Raw genomic sequence first — 12,548 nt, forward strand, 5'->3', positions numbered from 1 at the left:
ATGGAGTCCTTCTGGGTATGATCTTTCCAGTGGGCAATTTGTCAGTTTCTATTAAAAACCTAAAACTGTTTGTACCATTTGCCACAGAAAATACAGTTCTGAGAACTTACCTGAGAAATAATCTTTTAATGTGCAAAAAAGACTACATAAGAATGTTTGCTGCAGTATTATTTACAAAAGTGAAAAACTAAAAGAAGTCCAATAATTGGAATTAGTTAAATAAATCACAGCATAATCACACCATGGGGTACTAAGAGGCCATTATTTGTTATATTCTTATTATGTACTTGAATAATATTTAGGGATACTAAGAAAGATTCATGATACGAAGTGGGAAAAGTATACACTATAAACCCAACGTAGATACATATTGTATACACATAACACACATTTATTATATATATATATATGTGTGTGTATATATATATATGTGTGTGATATATATATATATATATGTGTGTGTCTGTATATATATATATATATATGTCTGTATATATATATATATATATATATATATATATATATATACACAGAGAGAGACAGAGAGACAGAGATTCTCCAGATTTCCCAATTTTACTAGTTTACCTTCTTTTCACATATCATAATTCTACTCTCCATCTTCTAGGACTGCAGGAATTCCAATCCTCTCTCCAGGTATTTCTGAGAACCTCCAGCAAGCGTTTACATATTCCACAATCTATGTGGGTTTCCACTGGTCACCTGCTCTCCAATCACCCCTGGATATCTCATAATGGCTTTTCCAGCTGGCTGTCATGCTCTAATCTACCTTAACGTGAAATGGGAAAATCTTTCTATTTCCCAAGACACAGCTAACATAAGGCTGCAATTTCAACAAACTTTGTGAAGTCTTGAGGATTACATAAGGGAATTACAGTGCAGAAAAAAATAAAACTTAAAGGTGGATATCAGGTATCATTGCTTCTAAAGTTTCCCTGCACAGCCCTTTCCAGGGGCTCCCTCTGAGCAGTCCCTCCCTTTAGCTTTCAGCCTGCCACTGTGGCATTGGAACATGCCCCACCCTCCTGGATGGGGCTCTCATCTGGTACTCTTGACCCAAGTCCTGGGGCCCCAACTTCTTATTTCTGACCATCAACAGAGGAAATGAGATATTGCAATAATCTGGACAGAGGTCTACCTGCCCCCAATAAAAAGTGACTCTGTGTTATTAAACAGAAACCTCAGCATCTCCATCTAAAACATCTGCATTTGCATTACTCCACTGGGAACAACCAGTTGCCACTTCTTCTGGAACCATAAGAACATAAAAACAGTTGTCACTAAAGACAAAGTCCATCTTCCATCCTTAGCACATTTAAGAAAAAATTTTAGAAACCTAGAATGCAGTTTCAGATGCATAATAACCAATGAACAGTAAACAAGTTCTCACTGTGTGTCAGGTACCACCCCAAGCACTAAGCATATATGAACTCCTTAATCTTCCTGAGACTCCTCTATGGCAAGTGCCATCGTTAATATCCCCACGTGGGTGGAGACATTAAGACAGAGAGCAGTTAAAAAATTTGCCCCAAATCCCAGAGCCAGAAAGTGGTGAAGCAAGACTATAGTTAGGGAGGCTCATTCTAGAGATTTAGCCACTTTCACCTACGATATTGTATTACCTCACAGGGCCGGGGGAAGGGAAGACATGAAAAGTAAAGGAAGAAAGAAAATGGTGACTTGATTTTTTTCCCCCCAAATTGTCTGAAAGGAACTTTAGAATTCGGAACTAGAATGTATCTGTATCATTTATTTCCATATCAATATCCATCTCCATATGTGTATCTATGCATGTGTTGGGGACAGAAACAAAAAGCCACTGTAGGCATTGCAACTTCATCTCCATAGTTCACACTGACCCCTTCTACTTGGCCATTGTGGTAGACATGCTCAGTTGACTGAACTCGTAGGAACTACCAACACTCTTTTCTTACCTACAGATTTGAAATTGGAATTGAGAGTCAGCCAGTCAATCTGGGATAGTCTCTTATACAGAGGACATATATAGTCAGAATAAGTTAACTGCTATGACAAACAATCTCCAAATTTCAGGAGCTTTAGTTTGTTTCTCTGCAATATCACAGTTTCAATGTAGGTAGATGGAGATGGGGAAATGGCATGCTCCACAAATTTTATCAAGCACACAGGCTCCTTCCATCTAGTGGCTCATCTATTCTCTAAGGCTTTAGTCACAGGAAGAGGGAGGGGGGTATAGAGTAAGGTTTTTTAGTTGGTCAGGCCTGGAAAACTCACTTCTGCCCCCATTCCAAAGGCCATAACTCATCACATGATCCCATCTAAGTGCAAAGAATACTGGGAAATGTAGTCCAGTTGTATGCCCAGAAAGAAAACCTAGGTGATCGTCGAGTTAGTCTCTGTCATGACATACAAGTTTTGAACTACAGAAGTCATAGTCTGTCTGCTATATGCATGAAAAAGCTAAGAAAACTGATTTGTAGAGAGACAAGAATGAAGCAAATGTCCACAGGGAAGAAGATGACAGTGAGGGGGAGAGAGAGAGAGAGAGAGGGAACTATATGGGTTTCTGGCTTTCTACCGTGTGACACTCCTTTTTTTGTTGCACTTTATTCTATTTTTATATATATATAATCTTTGTACTAATAGTTTTATTAAGGTAGAATTCACAACTCATAAAATTAAGCCTTTTAAATTATACAATTGGGTGGCTTTTAGTATACTCAGAGTACTGCAACCATCATCACTATCTAATTCCAGAGCTTTTTTATCCGCTACAAAAGAAACTTTAGGCGTGCCTGACTTGGTCATTTGGTGGAGCATGCAACTCTTGATCTCAGGGTCATGGGTTTGAGCCCCACGCTGGGTACAGAGACTATTTAAAAACAAAATCTTGGGGGGCGCCTGGGTGGCGCAGTCGGTTAAGCGTCCGACTTCAGCCAGGTCACGATCTCGCGGTCCGTGAGTTCGAGCCCCGCGTCAGGCTCTGGGCTGATGGCTCAGAGCCTGGAGCCTGTTTCCGATTCTATGTCTCCCTCTCTCTCTGCCCCTCCCCCGTTCATGCTCTGTCTCTCTCTGTCCCAAAAATAAATAAAAGACGTTGAAAAAAAATTAAAAAAACAAACAAACAAACAAAAAAAACAAACAAAAATCTTGGGGCACCTGGGTGGCTGAGTTGGTTGAGCGTTCGACTTCAGCTCAGGTCATGATCTTGTGGTTCATGGGTTCAAGCCCCACATTAGGCTCTGTGCTGACAGCTCAGAGCCTGGAGCCTGCTTCGGATTCTGGGTCTCTCTCCCTGCCTCTCCCTCCCCCACTTGTGCTCTGTCTCTCTCTCTCTCAAAAATGAATAAACATTAAAATTTTTTTTAATTAAAAAAATAAAAATAAAATAAAATCTTAAAAAAAAAAAAAAAAGAAACTCCAGGCTCATTAGCATTCCCCACTCTGCCCAGCCCCTAGCAACCACTATACTACTTTCCATCTATGGATTTGCCTATTCTAGCCGTTTACTATAAATGGAATCATACAGTATGTGACCTTTTGTGTCTAGCTTCTTTCACTTATTCAGGGTTCAGCCATGCTGTTTGTATCAAACTTCACTGTTTTTTATGACTAAATAACATTCCATTGCAGGGATGTATCAATTTATTTATCCATTCATCATTTGGCGGGTATTTAAGCTTCTTCCCACTTTTTGCCTATTATGAATAATGTTGCTATAAACATTGGTGTACAAATTTTTGTGTGCACATACCTTTCCATAGGAGGGGAATTGCTGGGTCATATGGTAACAGCACTATGGATTAACACTTTGAGGAACTGACACTAGTTTTTAAAAAACTCTGGCTGCCCTTGAACTACTTAAGCGTCCTTCACATGAATACACGAATTCTTTTTTTCTTCTTCATCTTTAATCAACTTGAGTTAGTTGCAGTTAATATTATTTGCAACCTCAAGAGCCTTATACTCCTGTTGCTTCTGGTTTAAACTTTTCCTGATTCCTCATCCCCTTTATTTTGGCTCTCTTTTTGCCTGCCTTTTTGATAATGCTTTAGTTTAGTTTTTTTTGGCTACAAGTATCAGGCACTCATTCCAGTTAGCTCAAGTATAAGAATGTTAAGAAAAATACATGATAAGATAATGGGAGTTTTCAGAAACCCAAGATCAGGAACCATGATGGGCTGGCTTCAGAGAAACTAGTGGTAAAAGCTAGTGCTCAATTTCAAGTGGCAGTACAGACTTCACCCATAGAATATAAGTGTTCACAGCATTTAATAACTAGAAATATAGTTCAACCATACTCCTTTCTAATTAACTGGTAATATCCGTCTTTGCTTTCATGCCACCTCTCTGAGAAAGGGACTCTGATTCTCCCAGTGTCTCTCGCTCTCTCTTTTTTTAAAGTTTATTTATTTATTTGGAGAGAGAGACAGCCGGGGAGGGGCGGAGAGCGTGGGAGAGAGAGAGAGAGAGAGAGAGAGAGAATCCCAAGCAGACTCCACACCATCAGTGCAGAGCCTGATGTGGGGCTTGAACTCATGACCTATAAGATCATGACCTGAGCCAAAATCAAGAGTCTGGATGCTCAACCAACTGAACCACCCTAGCGTCCCAACCCAGTGTCTCTTTTCATACCAGTTACAGGTCAAGGAAATCTAGCCAATCTATGGATGGACTGTCCTTGAATCAGGTGCCCACTTCTTGTCCAATCAGCCATGAGAACAGACTGCTGGATCACATGTATAGAACATGACTGTTAGGCCTACTTTTTTTTTTTTTTTTTTTTTTGTCTTAGCAGGGACTAGGGGCTAGGGCAGTTTCCACTGGATGATACCGGTGTGGGAGGGCACGGTGATTGATTGATCTTTTTATGTGTTGTTGGTATTTTTAATGAAAAATGGATCACTTCTTTTCCAATAAACTTCTACCTTTGGTCTTAGCAATTCTGCCAGGATACAGTTCTTTGTATCTAATGTCCAGCTTTATGCATTGTAATTAAGGGTAAGATGAGTCCATGGACCCATCCCAAGACTCAGGTCCTCCCTGTGGAAGGAGTTGGATTAGGCATGGGTGATAGAGGCATCCTGTCCTCTTGACTGATGTGAAGACTAAAGGGGTAGAAAGGAGTCCCTGAGAAGCCCCTATTTCCTGTTCCCATTAGAGCTCCCCCCATTCTCTATCTTCCACCCTATTTCCTAAAATGGTATGGGCCAGAGCCACAGCCAAGGCTCAAAGAGTATAGCGAGTTGTCCGCAATTGTCAGGTCGACATTCAACATGTCACAGCTGGAACAGAACAGGAAGCTCCTTGAGTCAAAACTTAAGCATTGGGATGGGTAGAAATCTGGCCTTAACTACTTTCTTTCTATAAGGACAGAATCCGGAGATAGAAGTTTATTTATGAAAGGAAAATGCAGGTTTTAGTATGTTAGAATGAGCGATAACTTCTGAAATGAAAACTTAAACTCTTATCAGTAAAACAGGAACTTTCTAGAATATAAATTACAAGTGTATGTATACATACTTCTTCCTTAACAAAGCAAAAAATTTAAAAACCTATTCAGTTTTAGGAAGTCTTCCATTTAAAAAGATATACTGATTTCTAAAGAGGGTAGGCCCATAGTCTGTCCTAATTTTATTTATTGTTCCTTGTCTGTATTTTTTTTAATATGCTTCCATGGGTTTGCCAGATTGTCTGGACATGCACCAAAAGAAATATCTTACCCATATCTTTAAGGAAAAAGGCATTTAGTATACACATATCTAAAAGCTAAAGTAGCTTGAGGGTGGGGATGGGGGCAGGGATGGAGGACACAGGAGGCAGGGTTTCATTTTTTACTAGCAAGCTTTGACCAGACTTTCTGAACCTCAGCATGTTAGGAATTTGGGTTGGCCAGGTCAGTTGTGAAAGACTCATATGCTGCAGGAATCGGAAAAAGAAAAGATTATTTGCATTATTAGGTTTGCACTACCTAATTGGATACGTACTGTTCCGTAACAGGGCATAACACAAACATGTTTGTTTATTTTAAGGCCATCTGCTGACTTGCATTGTGAGTTTGCTCAGCAGGCCAGTGTGGCACAGAGAGGCAGAGTCGAGAGCTCCTACCTGGGGCCTCTAAAGGCAAGTGCTGGTATCATCCCTTGAAGGGCTTTCTCAACACTGGATGGTTATTGTCAGAACAATCCTTAGTAAGGCTGGCTCTTGGTAGTTTAAGAACTCTCCTTGATGTAGCAATCATGTTGCCCTTTTAGAGCACTTGTATATTCCTAAGTATATTCCAAAGAGGTCGAGTTCCCATTCACAATATGGCCATAAAATGTGACAAGATGAGGCTCAGGGTCTTATTGAAGTGATGCCATGGATTTGAGAACAAAGAAGAGAGGTGTAGAGTGTGGACAGAGAGGTCAAGAGCATGGACTTGGGAGCCAGCCAGCCTGGGTTGGAATCCTATCCCTTCTTTTCCTACTCCTGGTCTTGGGTAAGTTACTTAACCTCTCTGCGCCTTGATTTCCCAATCTGTAATATGGGGGTTAGTTAGCCCCTACTTTAGTTGCATCATAATGAGTATTAAATGAGTTAACATTTGGAAGGTGATTAGGGCATTGTGTAACAGGTAGTAAGTGCTATACATGTTTGGTAAGTAGAAGTCAAATATACTGATGGCTGGTGAAGCTTGTGTTGATTAGCACCAGAACTGTCTATCCTCAGATGAGAAAAGACTGCATGCTAGAAGCAACCCAAATTAGGACACATATAAATAAGTTACAGTGTGGTTGTACCATGAAACAACATACTAGCCATTTTTAAAATGAAGTATATCTCTATACACTGCTGCGGAATAATCCTTAAGAGGTATTGTTAAGGGACAGAGAAGTCCCCATACAACACATGTGGGAATAATTATGAGATTTAGCACTTACTGAAGATTTTCTATGCATCAAACACTGTTTTAAAAGCTTTGTATGTATTAACTCATCTCATTTCTGTGCAAGGAAGGTACTGGCTTTTCCCCCATTGTGGAGATGATGAGATAATGGAGCCTCAGAGAGGCTATGTAATTTGTCTAAGATCACCCAGCGAGTAGATAGATGAACTGGGATTTGAATTCAGATGGTCTTGTTCCAGAATCCATTTATTAATCACCAGGTTAAACTACTCTTCCAATGGCATATGCATGCAAATAAAACTATATACATATAAAGATAAATACATATGAAAAACAAAACAAAACAAGGCCTGGAAGTGTAGACACTAACCATAAACTCCTAAGGAGAGGAGTAGGGTTGAATGGGGTCAGAGGGAAGCAGATGCGAAGGAGAAGGGGGACTTTCACTTCTTATGACATACACTTGTATTTTATTTGAATTTTTTAATGTAGTTAAAATGTGAATTCATATATTGCTTTTGGACTTAAAAATACTTATTAAAATAAATGAATTAATTTTTTTTTAATATATTTTTTTCAACATTTATTTTTGGGACAGAGAGAGACAGAGCATGAACGGGGGAGGGGCAGAGAGAGAGGGAAACACAGAATCGGAAACAGGCTCCAGGCTCTGAACCATCAGCCCAGAGCCCGACGCGGGGCTCAAACTCACGGACCGCGAGATCATGACCTGGCTGAAGTCAGACGCTTAACCGACTGCACCACCCATGCGCCCCAAATTAATTTTATTTAACAAACAATTATGAAGGACTTAACTCTATACCAGGCAGTGCTCTTAGTGCTTTACAAATTGAATAACTTAGTTCTTAAAAATCTCCATTTTGCAGATGAGGAAACCTAGGTACTTCTCACACAGTAAGAGGCCAAGTTGGGATTTGAACCCATGGAGTCTGGCTACAGATTCTGTACTCTTAGTCACTCTACTAGATATGTATACATGTGCGAGCTGAGCCCTGAACCAATGCTTCTTTGCACATTTTCAAATGCTAGGCAGGCTACTACCCACTCTATGTCATGAGGAACACCTTTAGTCAGGTGGTCAGACTGCAATCACACAAACAGGGCCTTGGATTCCATTGCTACTAGTTACTGGCTTTGTGACCTTGGACTACTTACTTAACAATGTTGATCTCAGTATCTTCAACTGTAAGATGGAGATAATAATCGTCACTATCTCATAAGGTCAAAAAACATTAACATATATAAAGTGCTTAGTGCAGAATCTGGCACACGACAAGAAATAGCTCAATGTTAATTGTTGCCATTATAATTATTAGTTTGTTATCTTACTACCTCTTTCCCAAGGAGGCTTTTTCTCCCATCTGTACTTGGGACACAAAGGCCCATACCTTTGATCCAGCCCTTATATGGCAAGGGGTTTACCCACTAATGTGCTTGCAAAAAAGTACACCCAGGTATATGTATACAGATGTTCACTTAGGTGTGGTTTGTTTAAGCATCAGCTGGAGCCACCTAAACATTCATCATTAGGAAACGTTAAATACATTTTGCTATATCCAAATAAGGAACAATATTTGGGGACCCTAGGTAGGCCCAGTGAACAGCAGCCTTCTTCCCTGCTTGGGTTCTGAACAAATTGAAAAATAAAACAAAGGACCTGAAGATGAAGGCCTGACTATCTCTGATAAAAGGCAAAGTGGGATGTAGGACCATATGTAATCTCACATTAAGTGGCAGACGTTTCATACCATTGAAACCCAGAGTTGAGCAGCCATTCACCCAGTTCTGCCTACTTCTACAGGAGCCAAAGGCACACTCTTTACAGGTAACTCAGTGCTCAGAAGAAAGGGCAGAGTTGAACCTAACATGTCTAGGTTATTCTTCCAAACTTATGAGTCAGATAAGTCACTCTGGTCTCAGGGAGCAGAAGAACTAAAGGGACAGAAAGGGGGCAGGAATTGTATTGAGTGCCCCTCATTTGGAAGGCACATTCTTTTTGTTTATGTTTATGTTTATGTTTATTTTATTTATTTTTGAGAGAGAGAGAGAAAGACCGTGAGGGAGGGAGGGCTAGCGAGAGAGGGAGACACAGAATCCAAAGCAGGTGTCAGGGTCTGAGCTGTCAGCACAGAGGGGTTCGAACCTACGAACCGTGAGATCATGACCTGAGCTGAAGTCGGACGCTTAACTGACTGAGCCACCCGGGCGCCATTGGAAGGCACATTCTAACAAAGACTCTGCAGACATTAAAAAAAGGGAGTAGATCTGCAGTGCACATGTGGAAAGAGCTCTCAGGTAGCTTTTAGCTGAAAAAAGCAAAATGCAGAATAAGGATAGTAAGACCTCTTTTATGTAAAATTTTATTAAAAGGATAGTAAGACCTCTTTTATGTAAAATTTTATTAAAAGGCGTACATAAATATGGAGTAACAAGAATAACAAAAAATAGTATAGTTCTATTTTGGGGGAGGGACTTGGGCAGAATAGGGAGTTTTTATTCTTCCTTTTATACCTTTTAATTATTTTATTTTTTATTAAACAATTTTTTTTAATTTGGAAGGTTTTTTTTTTTTAAAGTTTTTTATTAGTTATTTTGAGAGAGACAGAGACAGTGCAAGTGGGGAAGGGCAGAAAGAGGAGACAGAGAATCCCAAGCAGTCTCCACACTGTCAGGATGGAGCCCGAAGCAGGGCTCGAATCCACAAAACCGTGAGATCATGACCTGAGCTGAATCCAAAAGTCAGATGATTAACCGACTGAGCCACCCAGGTACCCCTTCCTTTTATGCCTTTTAAAAATTGTTTTAATTTTCTGCTCACGCATTTATGACTTTTGAATATTTTTAATGTTTATTTATTCTTGAGAGAGAGACAGACAGACAGAGCATGAGTGGGGGAGAGGCAGAGTGAGAGAGGGACACAGAATCTGAAGCGGGTTCCAGGCTTTGAGCTGTCAGCACAGAGTCCTATGCGGGGCTCGAACTCACCAGGTGTGAAATCATGACCTGAGCCGAAGTCCGTCGCTTAACCAACCGAGCCACCCAGGTGCCCCGCATTTATGACTTTTATTATATTTTTTTAAGCTATTTTTTTGGACATTTATTTATTTTTGAGAAACAAGAGTGAGACAAAGCGTGAGTGGGGGAGGGGCAGAGAGAGAAGAAGACACAGAGTCTGAAGCAGGCTCCAGGCTCTGAGCAAGCGGTCAGCATAGAGCCTGATACAGGGCTCGAACCCACAAGCTGTGAGATCATGACCTGAGCCGAAGTTGGATGCTCAACAGACTGAGCCACCCAGGTGCCCCTATTATTATGATTTTTTAATGCTATTGGGGTTGTCTGGACTGTGGGATTCATGGCCATTATTGTTTTCATCTTTATACTACCCTGCAAAAATAAGTTATCATGCATATTATTTAAAAAAATAAAAACAAGGGGCGCTTGGGTGGCTCAGTGGGTTAAGCATCCGACTTCAGCGTAAGTCATGATCTCACAGTTCGTGGGTTTGAGCCCTGTGTCGGGCATTGTGCTGACAGCTAGGAGCCTGGAGCCTTTTTTGGGTTCTGTGTCTCCCTCTCTCTCCGCCTCTCCCCTGCTTGCACTCTGTGTGTGTGTGTGTGTGTGTGTGTGTGTCAAAAATAAACATTAAAAAATAATAAAAATAATAAAAAATAAAAACAATAAAAACAAGACAGCATCAAAAAAAAGTGCCTTCTAACTTCAGGAGTCCTAATGAGCTATAATCAGAGAGACGCCAGACTAGTCAAAATTGGAAGAAAGAGCTATAATCACAGGAAAAAAACCTCTCTCCACAACTTGAAGTATCCCAGAAAAGCAGCAGTAATGACAGCAGGCTGACTTCAGGAAAAGCAGAGACAAGAGGAGTTGTGGCAGGGCCTGCGGGGGCCAGCACGGGCGATAATGTAAAATTATGTCGGAAAACAAAAACTGCCACGAGGACCCAGGGACCCCAAGAAAGAGAGAGACAGAAACCGCCACGTAGGGCCCGGGGACCCCAAGAAAGAGACCAAAGGGGCTGAGGTGTAAAATAAACCAGAAGGAACTTAGGGTAAATGCTAAGTGGCTTATGACTCACGGTCTGACGGCCCTCAGGACTTGAGTGGCCTTGGAGAAACCGGGTCATAGTTGTATAACCAAGGCACCGTGCCTGAGAAACACCATGGATGGTTGACTTTCTTGCTGCAGCCTCAGGTAATCAAAATGAGGTCAGTGTGACAGACCCACAGCCGGGCCAGGTAGGCGCCTCAATCAAGTATTTCATCTCTCCCTCTGCCTGCCAAAGCGCTGGCAGAGAGGAGCATCATTACAGGAAGGCATGCATGTGGCCTAATTACTTGTCACAGTCCTCTGTCCACTAGACTAGGCCCTGTGAGAGAATTCCAAGGAATTGACTTTCATGGGGACGAAATACAGTAATTCATGTTGCAATCCTGCGCAAGTCACTGAACAGATACGTTAAGACCCAAATTCCTTACAGCAGCTTTGATTTACCACACCCTTCACGTTCCAAGCAGAGCTCTGAGTGCGGCTGCCCACGTGAAGCCATTTCTCGCTGTTCTCTGGCAGTTAAGTGCTCAAGAAGAAAGATGTTTCTTCAACTTCCTTTGGTTCTCACAAAAACGAAAGCAGCCGTTACATAATCAAGCCCGTGAAAGGCTCCATGGGTTAAGAAGTCCCCGACGTTTTTCCCTGCCTTCGGTGATTTTCTCTGTTTAAAGTATTCAGAAACAGTGAAAGTTCACGAAGAAAAAACATCTCTGGCAGGAAGATGAGTGAGAGTTAGTCAGCACCAAAACTCACTCATATGTCCATGAGGTTGTAACTTAATCTTGACAACATAGTCTTTCCTGGAAGAGATTCGAACAGCGATTTATCATTTTATAATTTGTGGTTTAAATGTGAGCTATAAACCAAGCAGATGTATTGGTTTGAGGCACTTTTGATTCCTTTTAAATCCCCAGGAGGCAGGAAGCCGGCTTCAAACTTGAGGCCCCAGGCTCTTGGGCTTTCACAGAGAGAGAGCAAAGGACAAGGTTTCTGTATTCACTCTCTTTCCTTAGGAAATGTATGGAATGCACGCCTTTGTTTGTTTTAGACTGGGGAGGGGGGGAGGAGCACTTTGATAGCTGGAGCCATGAGCTGGCCCCCTCATATCTTTGGAGGGTGAGTTTTCATATGTTCCAGGGTCCCCTGGGAATGAGAAGCTGGAAGCCTGAGAGGGGGGAAATGGGTGGAGAAAGGGGAAGCAAGGGGGAAGGGAGGAGTGCCGGAGATAACTGCTGACTTCACACTTCACCAGGGCCTGCCCTGCCTACCTCTGTTGACATCAAAGCCCTTTGCGTCTGCTCAGTCAGCCCTGCTGGCCGCCAGTGGGAGAGAAGGAATTGGCTGTGAGCCCTAGAACAAAATTAAGAACAAAATTTCTGAAATTCACTTTGCCTTCAAAAAAAAAAAAAGATTTTCAGCTCTGGGTGGTAGTTGTGGGGTCGCCCCACCCTGGGATTCAAAGCATCCACCAGGGACAGAAGGCAGCTTTTACAGAGTTGTCTCCAGAAACTTGAGCGGCTTCCCAAGGTGTCTCACCGGTTCTACAGCAGTGTTGGCTGTCTGTGGGCCCATGGGT

Source organism: Acinonyx jubatus, chromosome A3 (assembly GCF_027475565.1).
Source record: "Acinonyx jubatus isolate Ajub_Pintada_27869175 chromosome A3, VMU_Ajub_asm_v1.0, whole genome shotgun sequence".
Taxonomy (NCBI): Eukaryota; Metazoa; Chordata; class Mammalia; order Carnivora; family Felidae; genus Acinonyx; species Acinonyx jubatus.